This window comes from Ochotona princeps, chromosome 19 (assembly GCF_030435755.1).
Source record: "Ochotona princeps isolate mOchPri1 chromosome 19, mOchPri1.hap1, whole genome shotgun sequence".
Lineage (NCBI taxonomy): Eukaryota > Metazoa > Chordata > Mammalia > Lagomorpha > Ochotonidae > Ochotona > Ochotona princeps.
The window spans coordinates 10,599,511-10,613,111 of NC_080850.1; positions in this window are offsets into that span (position 1 = coordinate 10,599,511).

Sequence of the window (13,601 nt, forward strand, 5' to 3'; positions counted from 1 at the left end):
GTTTTCTCTGACCCTCTGGAGAAGAAAGATGATTTATTTAATAACCAGGTTAATAATAGTATTCTCCGCCGACAAAGGTTGGGAAAGTTCAAACGCCTGTCAAATCAGGGATTTTCTGATCTCCCCACATCTTAACTGTGATGCAAGCCACTGTGAGTGTACTGGTCACCTGCACTGAGCTACATCATCCATGTGAGCTGTGCGAGCTGAGAGAAACAATGGCAGCAAAAAGCTCAAGCTTCCTTCTGTGCTACAGGTATACATTTCTTTTTCTAAGCCTGGAGTGATGTGTGACAGGGCCTGCCAAACAGTGAAAGACTACACCATTAATTAATAGGTTAACCTTGACAGTGGTTGACGGGAACTAAGTCCCTGGACCCTACTGGGCTCCATAGCGCATGTAATTCCCCATCCATTAGAGGACTTACTACACTACCTACCAAATATCCCACTTAGTAACCACAGGATTTACTGGGCAGCACTTAGTAGTAATAACAACAGTAAATAACAACAGCAATAGCAGTAACTATCATCATAGTTGTAGTGATTAAAAATCGCTAATTCTTGCTGATTTTATTCCAGAACCTACGAGAAATGCTTTCTTTATCATGTCTAGTTCAATCACAGTTACCATTAAAAGGGACTATTAGTTGCCATCATGATTCTACCCTTCAGCTTCTTTGTGAAGATCAAAGTGAAATAAATCATGGATAGAAAAACATATGCAGAGCTAGCAACATAAATCTCTAAGTCAACACATTTTCTTCTCTTTGTGTTCACCTGAACCTCAATCAGGCCCTGTTATGTATTCTGCCTTTGCACAAGTTGTGTCATTTGTCAGAAATACTTGTGCCTTTCTTCTGCAGACTCCTCTTTGTCCTGCATGACTCAGTTCAAAGCTTTGTAAGAAGACCTGATTTTTCCCTCTCAAGACCTTTGCTTCTTAAGGCAACATAGAGTCTCCACTGTTTTTCTGGGTAGGGGAAAGTATTCAGCCTTGTTTCTAACCTGTCTGCTCTTCTATATTCCTGGAAGGCAAGGTGACTTCACCTACATGGTAAGAAGGGATATGCTGCTGGGTATTCATTTGCTTCTTTGAAGCTTCCCCTGAAACCAGCCCCCTGCAGCACCAGTGCTACGCATCATCCCTGGGAGCCACTGATGTGAATACTATTGCACTCCTGGCAAGTTGTAACCATCTGACTTCTAGACTGCAGATAGAAGTGGTCATCAGTTAACTGTGGCATGATGGCAAGAACAGAAATTCAGAGGAAACCATGTTGGCCTCCAGCTCCAGCCATATTCTTCAACTGGCTAAAGTGTAATGTACCTGGCTGATTTATCACTACTCCTCAGTTAATCTCACAAATGTTAAGGAAATCCAAAGAAGAAATAAGCAAATTAGTAATATTTCCTGAAAAACCTATCCTATCACTCCCTGCCTTCTTTATCAATAAGCTTAAAGGACTGTTAGGGTACTTACTCTCCTGTTTAAGTGATACTGTCATGCAAATGATCTGGTGTAGAGCCAGCTGGTAACAACATCCTTGACATTTAACAATATTCATATATAAATCACACCTGTGTATATTCAGTGTTTATAAAATATGCACTAGGTACTCAGTAAATAAAAAGAATATAACTCCCAGATTCTCTTAGCATTTCTCAGATTATCATTTCACACTGACATTGAAAGACCTCACCTTCCCTAGAGTGTAATACTTGATACCTTCACAGCAACACCAGAGAATTTCACTAAAGAGATTTAGTATATTTCTGTGTTCCTCTGTCACCAGTGGCAAATTACTGGATACAAGCTTAGAGTGTCCAAGAGTTATTGCTGACTTCCGAATCATGCCACTATATACTAAAAAGTGAAAATCATTTTATCACCAGTGATGTTTCACTTTGAGACACTGAAACATTTCTTAGTCACAACAAAACAGATGGGAATCAGGAAATAATTCTTATCTCAACTAGAACATCATGGTCCACCAGTACATTGATGAAATGACAGAGGAGTGGACACGCCAAGATGCTCCTTTAACACTGTGTGATAAAGATACTAATGTGGCTTCTTTCTTCTGATAGTTGTGTTGGTCCCTGTAGATAATCCTAAAATTGCAGAAAGGGATCCTGGGGCCCAGAGTTGAACAATAAACATCTATCTCTGGACCTGGAAGAGTAAGATTGAGTCCTTGACTCCTGACAATCAGTGATTACTGGTCATAAATTACCTTTGACAGAAGTCTGAATACTCCACCTGTGTATGTGCTGGGCGTTGCCATATCTTCCTTATAGATAATATCCCATTTAGCCCTTATCATCGCCCCAAGAAGGAAATTTAATATTTCCTTTCTACATATGGAAAAACTGATTCAGTGAAGTTTGTCAGTAATAAAGTTGCAACTTTGAGACCAAACAGCCCTGGTTGGTCTTGAATGAGTAACCTAGAGCAAAATAATTCGCAAAAAAGTTGTTTTAACTATAAAAAACAGAAATACCAGCATCTTCCTTATAGAATTTTTAAGGTCATAACGTTTTTGCAAAAATAATTGACCCACAATAAATTGGTTATTGGTACTGATTAGAAATTAAACACTAGGAAATAAATATTCCACTCTGATTCTTATAGTTTCAATACAAATTATGCTATGGATGTAAAAATGTTAGCATTATATCATGTGCTAAACTGCTAAACAGAGGCTGAAGGCTGTGGGAGACGAGTCCAGAATGCACTGAACGCTACACAGGCTGAAAGTCCCCATAACACATGTGTTCTCCTGTGGCATGCTCAGAAACTATAACATCCAAGCTCATAATGACTTCCTAAGTGATGGCACAGGACCGTGACTGCAGATCCTGAATGTGTGTCATGTAGCACTGTGATTTCAGCTAATCTTGCTGATCAGCTGATGCTGAAGGTTCAAAGTAGCTTATAAAAGGGGAGAAAATCTTAAAAGTTTTGGAAAAAAATAACTGATAACACATGGAGACTAGTATACTTGTTACTGTACCAGATTTCTTCACACCTGCATGCATATAACACATCAGTTTAAAAATTCACTAACAGAATTTGAAGTTGGACTCATTTTAACCTGGAAAAGAAATACCAAGAAAACTGCTAGCTACTAAGGGCCAAAAAGGAAGACTTCTCCATACAAGGAACATTTTTTGGAGTTTTGCGAAAAGCTAATTCTGTTCTTCTTGTTCTTCCTTTATTTATCTTACAGATATTTTACAAGTCCCGTAAGGCTCCATCCCACAGAAGACAGTGAATTTAAGTGTCACTGGAAGACTGGGTGTCTATATTATTTCACAGTTCCTGGAACACCTGTGCTAAGTAGTTTTGGGTATATCAGCTGCGAAAACTCACTGTTTCAATAGCCCTCCAAACCTCTCATTTATTCCCCATGGTGGAGATTCCAGAGGGCCTCACGATGAATTACTGTTAATGTTTGGAAGGACAGTGGTTCAAGAGCTGCAGAATGGCTAAAAATAAAAAGTGCCACTGACTTCACATGCACCCCTAGACCTAATCCCCCCTACCTCTTCACAATTACTGTGGCATCTGGAAATTAATTAAGTATAAACTAGATGGGTACAAATACCTTAACATTCTGAAGTTAATGAGCAAGTGCTTTTTAACCTCACAACAGGTCTTAGCCTTGTTGGTTACTTTGTTTCTTAAAACAGGAGAAAGCCAAGCAGTATTATTTTCTTTGCTTCTTTTCAGAGAAGAAACAAGTGGGGAAATTTAAAAATAGATCAAGGGATGCTCAGAGGGCAGCTCCCTAGCAACTAAGGGTGCGTTGCTGGCGTGAGCTGCCTGCCTGGCAGCACATATCTGGTCAAGCCACTCCCCGACTGCAAAGCCATGCAGCAAAGGAGCATAGCTTGAACCACAGGTACTCTTTCAATCTCCTTCAGTTTTCTCAATGGAGGTGCCCATGACTATGCCCGGCAAGTTTCTCAATTGCAATCTCTACTGACACTGTCTGCCTGCCCCCTGGGAGCAAAGCACGGAAGCTGAAGGTGGGCAGAGCTCTCAGTCATCAAACACTCACAAGCAGAGAAATCATTTCCAAAACATTTGCTGTCCGATAGTCAAAAAGCATGGCTCTGCCTTGCCTTTATTAAATAACAAAGGGAAAAATGAAAAAATGGAATGATTACTGACGGTCTTTGTGCCTGATACCATGGAGCTTGTTTTTGAGGCTCTGATTGTGAAGAGTAGGAAAAAAATTCTGTGTGTCATATAGTTACCCAGCACAGGCACCCTGGTGCACACTGAGAAAATACCATAGAAAGATAGGACATCAAATTGTCTGCCTACAATGATACTATTTCTTCTTAAAATAAAAAGAAGAAAAGTATAGCGACTATCATTGTATTTCTTTTTCAGTGCTAGTCTTCAAACAGAAAAGTTGCCTAAATCTTCAAGCTATTGAATCACTCCTTTGTATTCAAGTAGAATGATTAAGTATTCAAAATCAGCCCATTAATCAGAAGCAACCTCCCTACCCTCACAGGATTTCTTTTTTGGCTTGTTGCTCTACAATGGCTTTCCAAGGGAAATGGTTTCAACATTCCTTGTGGTGAAAAAGATTGTTACTTCTCTCCCGGCTACTGCCGCCTTTTCCCTCCCTCCCCTTTCTCCTTTCTTTATGGCAAGCTCAAATAAGCACCCATTCACCACTTTTTTGTTCACAGATATTTTTTCATTTGCCATTTTTAAGTAGTGAAAAATACAGCAATAAAAAGAAATAGTAAAATGCACTTTCAATTCTCCTTTATTTAGTGTCACCAACGAAATTTTAGAGTTTCTGCCAAAGAACAGCTTTTTTACTTCCACTGTATCTTCCTTCCCCAAATGCTTAAAGCAATTATTACCCTGGATTAGGTGTTTAGCAACCCAAACTACCCTTTATATCTATGATCTAAATACATATAAACATATTATACCATGTTCTTGTTTCTACACACTTTGTATTATACTGCACAAAATGCTTCATTTAAGCACATAATTTGCTTTAGAAACTCAAAACTGCATTTTTGAGATGTTAGTTCCTGGTAAGTCTACATTAGTTGATTTGTTTTCATTTCATATACATTCTACTTAAATAAATATAACACAATAATGCACTCTGTTCAACTAAGCCTTGATTTGCAACATTTTTGTACAATGGTAAGCAAGGTTAGTATTATGATTCTTGTTCATCTTCACAGATGCTTTCTTATCTGATTGGAACAAATATGTTCAACATTTGGGTTATCTTCTCTACATGTACTGGCAACAGTCTATGAGGTTATTGTGGTTTTAAGAAAATTAAAATGTACCAGACACTTTCTGTTTTACATACATTCTCTTTCTTATAGTAGAAGTGTGCCCTTTTATCCCCATTGTACAGAAAGGCAAGCTGAGATAACTAGAGCATAGAGCAGGCTTGACCTTCAAAAGCAGATCCAATTTTCACAAATGTGCTCTAGAACATAACCGCTGCAGTCACCTCTCTCCCTTGGCCTACCACCTTTTTACACTGAACACACTTCCTAAAAGGCATTTGTTGCGCATGAACCTAAAAAATTAACATTTCGATGTACACTATCAGCTTTTAATGTTATTCTAATTTACTTACATGAATTAATCACTTCAAACACATAAAAATAGAAATTTAAAAGGACGGAGTACGCATGAAATGTCAGTTTCCATTAATTAACTCATTAATAGTGGAAAACATCAAGCTCCTTCTAAAATATATGAATAATCTTTGCTACTTACATTGCCATTTATTTTGCAGAAGGTAGCATTATTTGACAAGGGTGCTTTTCCTGCTTTCTGGTTACTCAATGTTTACAAAAGGAAAAATAGGTAAATCTGAATTTAAGGAAAGGCATGCGTTTCAGATTGACACAATATCTAGTCCATCTGTGTCCCTGGGGTCTAGAAGTATAAGAAAATCATCATCATCATCATCGATGTATTTCAACGAATACTGACTTTATACCACTATGCTGTATAGGTCTGATTCTAATATCCAATCACTTTTTTAAAGTATGTGTTCTTATTCACTGTCATTGCTGGAAAGCAAATCTCAACAATCACAGACTATGCTTCCTCACATTATATTTTTCAATATCACCCACTAATTGCATAAATGTATTTTATGATTAAACAGAGTTCACAGATTTTAATTTTCTCTAATATCATTTAATTATTCTAACAAAAGTTCATAAAGCATTATATTTGTAACAGTTCTTCAGCCTCTAACTTATACACATTTTGTGTGAGATTTTAAAATACATCTGAAAACACCATTTCAAAGCTTTCAGAACCCAGATATCAGGTTTTTCTAAAGTGACATACATTGCTTTGTGCATTGTAAACTTTTCCAAATATTTTATTTAAAAATGCATTCCCAGAGCAAGATTTTAAAATGCATCTTTCATACCATTGTGAAAATATCACCTTTACTTCAAAGAGACTATTTAAGTATGCCTTTTTAAAAATATATATCTTCTAGGTAGAATACTAACACATAGCTTATCTTTGAATACAATAAGGCTTTTAAGAACGTGCCAAAAGAAATATTGAGAACCCTCCTGAGGCACAAAAATTCTTTGTAATCAGTCTCCATTTCTATATATAATGCACAAAGAATTTATATATTTTAAAAGTTTTGCTTTTTTCAAATTAGCTGCTTGGTCAATAATATGTGTTAATGTGTGAATTTTAGCTTGCAGCTACATGGCATCTGAACCAATTACAAATTACAAAACCTTAAACCTGGAACCAAAACTTTTTCTTTTATTTTTTTTGCATTTTATCAACAAATCCAGGAGCTTACATATCTCCATATAACACAGTTTATGTTCGGAAAGCTGTGCAATACTGACAACAGGACAGTCTTTCTCTTTTTGTCCCAGATTTGAAAAATTCATTTTTTAAATACACTTCAGGATAAATTTATCAAGTGCTATAATCTAGGTAAATTATAACACCCAACCCTTTATAAAACTAAAGTTTCATACTCCATCTTTCAAAATTATGTCTTCTTGAATTTTTACTGTATCATCTTATAGTCATTATTGGTCAAAGTATTTCAGTTTGTGCTCTATTTTGCTGTTCTGTTATTTTTGCTTTTTTTTATAGTAGCAGGAAGTGCAATTATGTTGTTTTTCATATCTTGCTATTAAGAAATCTCAAAATAGGTTTCTAAACTTCAATGGCTAAGTGTGATAGCATTGAGAAGGTACCAGAATAAGCACTGTATGCCTTATGACATCCCTGAGTCCACTCTAGGGCTTGCCTTGATGTTCCAGGTGTTTAGTTTTTAAATATTTTGCTAATCATGATGACTTCATTCTATTAACATTAGCTAGTAACTCAAAGCACGACACACACTTAGTACAAAGCTGGTCTGCAAGAACAGATCATATAAACCCTCATATTGGGTATTCTTCACAATTTAGATTTGGGAAACCCATTTCTCAATTATTCAAATCAGAATATAAAATCACTGCTGCTTTACTTGGTTTTGTGGTTTTTAAGGATTGTTTTCTTCCATTAGAACTATTAGTTCCTTCATATTAAAGAGCTATATTGGCTTTCTATTATTAGTGCATTATTATCTCTAATCAACAATTTCCTTGCAAGAATGTATGCTTGCTCTTTCCCACAATAGCCAGGCTAGAAAAACTTTGGTAAGAAATTCTTTAAATCATCTAACAAAAACACATGCAAATAGAAATATACTTCAATGCATCCAGTTCAAACGATGAGGGTCAGGAGCTAGTTAGGCATAAAATACACAGATTTGCCACCTATCCCATGAGAAACCAGATCACTACATAAATAACATACTATTGAAACTAACTGCAGATGCTATATTTACATAAATAGTAAATGTGAATTCAATGCCCAGATTTTTCTTCCTATATTGTAGAACATATATATATATATATATATATATAGAGAGAGAGAGAGAGAGAGAGAGAGAGAGAGCTGGAGAGAGAGCGCTATTCTATTTGTCAACTGCATTACATTTTTATAACTGGTTTAAGAGTTCAAGTCCAATGTAACGTTCATTCACACACTGAACACATTATTTAGTGCATCCATGCATCAATCATAATGTTAATCATTAATATTCTTCTTAAAGGTAAAGCAAAAATGAAGCATTTTCCACAGAAACTATCACTGACTGAGTAAAAAGACAACTACGTTTGGCACCAAATAAGAGCACATCAAAAAGTTGATGTTGAAGGAAAAAATAATAATAAAAAAAAGAAAGAAGAAAAAGCTCTTGAAATCCACGTATGTAAGAGGAATTAAAAAATTAATGGAAAATTTGATATGAAAAAGCTACCAATGGATTTCAACATGTTGCATTTAAAATTAGTTCATCTATAGATTTCATTGTCACACATTTTGGAATATTATGAATAGCTAAATGGTGATTAGTATTTACATGCAGAAGTTTAAGAATGTAAACAATTAAACAAAAAAGTCTTTTAGGCAGAAATCTTTTTATGAAGCCTCCTAGCTCTTAAATGGGATTAGATGCTCTTGTCAAAGCGCATGACATAGCAAGTGTGCTATTTTATGCCCTTCTACTTAAGACCACATGGTGACTCAGTGTTCTTCCTTCTAGAAGTCCACACTCAGGGTGCCATCTTGGACACTGAAAGGAGTCCAGAGCAGATGCTGGTGCCTTGATTTTAGACTTCAGATGCTTCTGAGATGTGAGACATAGATTGCTTTCCATATCTTCTCATCCAAACTGTACAGTCTGCTTTATTTTGTTACAGTTGTACGAAACAAACTGTTGACACATTAACAGACACAACTATGGGTCAGAGTATAGATATGACTGGGATGTTCTAAGCAAAGAAGGCTTTTATGAGGTGAGTTACCAAATACAAAGAACTGCAAGGACTCAACTCTAACAAAACCCAATACAGCTAGATCATGATGGGGAGGGAAAGAGCAAACACCTGTATCACAGAGGATACAACATCAGGTACAATGAGGCATTAGAAAAATTACCTTTGGCACCCACTGGAAGGACTCTGAAGGACAAAGAGATCCTCCTAAACCTCCATGGGAAACAGAAAGATGCGAAATAGATGTCAAGCTATTACTACAAACAGTATAACAGGACACCCTGTTTCATGCATGCAAATTTCTAAAGCCCTTGTACTAGCTTTGTTGGGGGAAATACAGCTCCACTGAACAGACAAAAACAAAAAAATGGCAGGGGGAGTGAAAGAAAAAAATTAAAAGTTAATGGGCTGGGCCTGGCACAATGGCCTAGTGGCTAAAGTCCTTGCCTTGAACATGCCAGGATCCCATATGGACACCAGTTTTAATCCAGGCGGCCCTGCTTCCCATCCAACTCCCTGCTTGTGGCCTGGGAAAGCAGTTGAGGACAGCCCAAAGCCTTGGAACCCTGCACCTGCATGGAAGAGCTAGAATAGGCTTCTGGCCCTTTTTTCAGATCAGCTCAGCTCCAGCCATTGCGGTCACTTGGAGAGTGCCTCTTCAGACGGAAGATCTTCCTCTCTCTCTCTCCTTCTCTCTATATATCAGACTTTGTAATAACAATAAATAAATCTTTTAAAAAATGGGCTATGGCTGTTTTCTAATTCCCCAGGAAAAATAACAGCTTTTATGTTAGACAATCTGAGCTTAAATCCTTGTGCTGTGGCTTGTTATTTGAGTTATCTTGAGGAATGTAATTTACCTTTGTAAGTATCCATTTACATATCCATTCAGCAGTAAGAAAAACAACTACCCACATGAGCTATAAGGTAAATCTGTGATTAGAAGATGGTGTAAAATGCTTAAGATAGTGCTTGGAACCTAGAGGGATTCATGGAATTTCAGGTACTAAGCTTATTATTTCATGAAAAAACACAAATGCTTTTTGTCTCTTGGAAACCTGTGTGGTAGCAAACTTTTAAGTGAAGCGCTCCATTCTTTGAGTATCACCAACGTGATTCTGCAAGAAGGAAGACAGCATTTCAGACTGAGTCATCCCTTTTTGAAGCAAAGTATTGTCATCACGGAACAAAAAGTAGTTACCAGGGGAAAAAAAAAAAGAACACCCAGTCACCATTTCAGTGTGTTAAAGCAACTGCTGTCCCCAACTACTGAGGTACTAATAAATGGTTAATTGAGTTCCTCTTTCATATAGCGATACAACACACTATTGACCTTTTCCTGTTCCATGAATGACAGTGCTAAAGCAAAACATTTCAAAGACAATGAGCATCACTGGATGGACATTCACACATCAGATTTAACTGCCGAAGACCAGGATGGTCCTTGACTCAGAGGTGAATTTGCTAACCAGCCACCAAGCCCAAAATTCTAGGAAAAATCCTTTCAGCTTCCATTGCTTCAACAGTTTATCATCCATGAGAGATGTAATAAAGTTTTCAGTTAAAAATTTACTAAGAAATCACTTTTCATGCTATTGGCTTAGGAGAAGACAACACAACTTTATAAAAATTGCAAAAGAGTGAGTGCCTAAGTAGTTAAAATCTAAGCATTTCACATTGTGGTGCTTGGATGGAACACCTGGCTCCGGTTTCTGAATTTCTGTCTTCTAAGAAATGCAACCCTGGAAAACAAACACTAGTACAGCTGAGTTTGAGCCACCATGGTTGGCTTCCTGCTTTAGTTGTGACTTGCTGAAATTCAGACAGTGTACCAGTAGATGAAAGCTCTTTTTCTCTTTATCAGTCTTTTTGTTTCTCAAATTCATATTTTTTTTCATATTATAAAAAGATAGGAAATCAAGGCAAAAGTAAACCAGTAAAAGCATACAATGTTACAAAGCCACACTTATTTCTAAAAAACAGAACAAAAAACCAATTATTCCTAATAACATCATTAAAAAATATCCGGAGATTGCCAGTAATGTTTGTATCTCAGATTCCCCTGAACCCTTTCTGTAGTTTCTTCTTAAGAAGAAATATTAACCAAACACCTGTTTAAGTGTACTTAGCGTACTTACAGATTAATGGGTACTTCATATTCCCTGAAATAGTGCAACTTAAAAGTTTACTGGATCTGAATTTCTGTAGACTTAATAATGTGGAACATTTTTAAAGCATGATTTTTGTACAGACTGGCATTCTAAAACTCCTTCTTGATGAAAATGATGTCTTTTAAAAATCATTTTAGATAGTATATTAAAATATGTTTCAAGTTAACAGTTGATGGTTTGTTTCAAAATCTATAGCATAGATCTGCAGCAAAAGTACTTACTGCAGCACCTATCAAGTTTAACTTAAAACTATTTATGGGCTTTAAGTACAACAGTTATTCTGAATTTGGTTTAATTCCTTATGGAATTGAAAGCACTAAAATTGCCCATCAATTTCTAACATTCATTACAGTTTCAGCCTTCCTTATTGAGAGCATGGACAAAGCTGAGGGAATGGCCTTACATCCTAAGTTTCAAGAACAATCTCAAGTGTTAAAAACCTGAGCCTATCATCAATACGTTTAAAAGTCAAGCAAACCGGTCGCAGTGTCAAGTAGAATGGAATAAGCACACTCCATCCACATTGCAGAAACTGGGAAGAAGCTATGCAGCAACAATTTCAGAAACAGAAAAAAACTCAAAAGTGACAAACTGCGGAAGACGAGAATTTATGCTATCACTAAACAAATGATTGGGGGTAACAACTGTTTATTTCTGGTTCCTTTTAACTCTTTCTTATGGTAACCTATATCCCAAATTTGCTACAGACAATACATGAACAGGACTATATATTGTTTTTGTTTGAGCAATTGGAAAAAGAATACAAATATCCGTAGACAGTAGGAATCCATGTTTTCTTCAAGATTCTTTTTTTCTATATTTTCACACTTGAGCCCCCCCCCATCGCGTGCCGTCATTACAGAGTGTATGCATAAAATGTTTCCAAGTGAGAGCTTCAAACCAGCGTTAACAAGCCAGAAGTAATCTCTGTTGAATTTACCACTATATAATGCCTAAATTCCAATGTCCATGATTTTATCCAATATTGCCAAACCCACAAGGAATAAGCAAACTCTCATCTCACATCAGAAAAGGAAAACAGGCACTGAAGAACAAATGACAGAAATGTTAGATTTTGTAAAGAACTTTGGGTACTAAAAAACATCAAAAGCAATTGTATCAGCCTTTCAATCCACTGTCAAACAGATAAAGACTCAAAGAAAAATATTATAGAAAAGAATGAAGTAAAATACTAAGTTGGGAAAAAATAACAAAATGAAAATCTCATTGGATCCGCCCAACAGTAGAATGGAGATTGCAGTAATCTTTGTTCACATGATGAAAACAGTATGAAAGATCAAATCTGAATTATTACAAGGGAGGAAAAAAAAGACTGAAGAACAAAATGAACTCTAGATGGTAGAAGAATGAAAGTCCATACTATCTCAGAGAGCAGGTAGAAAGGGTGTAGTTCAAAAAACAATTCAAAGAAAGAACAACCGAAAAGTTCCCAAGTTTGGTGAAAGTGTTAAACATACAGATTGAAGAAATTCAGCAAATCCTATAAAGGATTTAATCCAAGAATTCTTCCCCCCCAAAATATCAATTAAATGTCTGAAAACCAAAGGCGAAGAATAAAACTTCAAAAACAATACATTATCTATCAGACAACAATGGTTTAGGAGACGGTCGCTTTCTTTTCAGAAAGGAACGAGGCCAGAGGAAGTTTAAAATGTTTTAAAGTGCTGACAGCAAAATAACAGCAATCCCACATTTTACATCCACTAAAAACTATCCTTCAGGAAAGCAGCACCAAAACAAACGAAACCAACAACATTCACAAGAAGCTAAATTCATCTATTGCCAGCAAACTTCTTCTGATATCCAGCAAATATTTTCAGACAGGCAAAGGAACTTGTTTTGATTATTTCTTCTGTGTTATTTTAAAAGGCTTGTAACAAAAGTTTATAGAGGGTCTGTTGAATTTGATAAACACCAATGTAATGTGGCAAAGGACAAAAAGGAGTTTTTGTCCTCAGCTGCATGTTAAATTGGTCACACTTCTGTATCCCTTCCTGTGTAGTATATGTAAAATAACTGTAATTTTTTAGAGATGGTATTCACCTTTAGGTCTCTTACTAAGGCAACAAGAAAAAAAGAGATTATCCTTTGAATAATTGGCATAAGAAAGCATTTTTATACCTTTTAGGAAATACAAGGAAGGCAGGACTCTGGGGGAATGATTTCTGTGTTACTAATCAAAAGCAAAACAGCTTTATCACAATGATCAGAACAGCTAAACTTCTCCACTCTAAATCCCATCAGAGTCCCCCAATCCATTCATCTTCCTGAGAAGAGAAAATCTCAAGTCTATATTTTGGGCTCAGTTCAAAGACATCCTTGGCAGAGAGATAGCACTGGTGTTAAGGTAGATACATTTATTTGAGCATTCTAAACCACGATATAGGATAGAGATAAAAATTATGAAGGGAGATAGACTGAGTTTATCTTCATGCTATTTTGAAGCTTTTGGATAGTTTCTGAAAGCACAATTTACACATAGAGGACCTCTGTGGGACTACCATTTCTTCGAAGTTGAAGAAC